Source organism: Amblyomma mixtum, chromosome 3 (genome assembly GCF_055824585.1).
Source record: "Amblyomma mixtum isolate Tamu chromosome 3, ASM5582458v1, whole genome shotgun sequence".
In the NCBI taxonomy this organism is placed as follows: Eukaryota; Metazoa; Arthropoda; class Arachnida; order Ixodida; family Ixodidae; genus Amblyomma; species Amblyomma mixtum.
In genome coordinates, this window is record NC_143014.1 from 66,888,448 (window position 1) to 66,889,823 (window position 1,376).

The following is a 1,376-nucleotide window of genomic DNA, read 5'->3' on the forward strand; positions in this document are numbered from 1 at the left end:
AAAAAACGAAAAAACGGAAGCTGCACGCATACCCCGGGCCCCGCTTGAGGCAGTATACGTTTTCCGCGTGTTTTGTGCGTTGCTCGACAGAGCAGGGTTTGAGCAGTGATAGAAATTTTCCTCATGGAGTATGTACGGAAAGGTAGGATACCGTTACAGATCGAGACACACAGCGCGAACTGTCCAGTGAGGCCCAATGGAGATTCAATGTATCCGCTGTAGGCAGTGGCGTAAATCCACGCAAACTTCATGGGGGTACACGGCCCTCTTTCTCTCTTTCTTCTTTCACTCCCATGCCGCCGCGGTGGCTCAGCGGTTATGGTGCTCGGCTGCTGACCCAAAAGACGCGGGTTCGATCCCGGCCGCGGCGGCTAGAATTTCTTTGGAGGAGAAATTCTAGAGGCCCGTGTACTGTGCGGTGTCAGTGCACTTTAAAGAACCCCAGGTGGTCGAAATTTCCGGAGCCCTCCACTACGGCGTCTCTCATAGCCTTAGTCGCTTTGGGACGTTAAACCCCATAAACCAAACCAAACCAAACCATCTTTCCCTCCCACCTTCCTCCCTTCCCTTATGGCGCGGTTCAGGTGTCCGCGGAGATATGTGAGACAGATACTGCATCGTTTCCTTTCCTCAAAAACCAATTTACCAATTTACAATTTAGACAGTTTTAACTGTCGTTCTAATGAAGCATGAAACAATCACTTGGTTCGTAAGTTTTGTGTACCAATGCGATATTTAATTCGGTTGGGTACATTTAAAGTTTCTTTTTTCATAGTCTGGAAGCGAAGGTCGTGTCGTGTTCCTTGCCGCTTAGTCGACGGCGTCCGCAGGTGCGGCGGCTCTGACGTCACATTCACACCGCCGCCCGTTAGACCTACACATCCTGTTAAGCTCCTTAATTATTGTTAGTCTCCTAATTACTGAGAGGCGTGTAGCCCACCGTAAGTAATGTCCATATCTGTGTTAAGAATTTCTAAAAAACGTTTACCCTCGGCGCTGTGGCCCAACAAATTTTGGCTACATCGTGGCAAAATACATAAGCTTTCGAGAAGCTTGCAGGCAAAGCAATCTCTCCAGTGCAATCGTCGAAACAGCCAAAATTTGTAGGGCTACAGCGCCGAGGGCAACCGCATTTTCTAAAAACTGGTATGGACATTCCTTACGGTGGGCTACACGCATCTCAGTAATTAAGGAGCCTAAAGGTAAAAGTTAGAAAGTTAACTTTTTTAATATTAGTTAACCAGCCTGCTAGTTAGTACGCTTTTGCATGCATCCCGATGTACTACTCCGCTGACAATGCTGTGGGGAAAAAAGAGCTCTTCTAACTCAAAAAGCCTATATTTAAAAGTTGTGAAAAGCCTGGTGAAACACTCTGT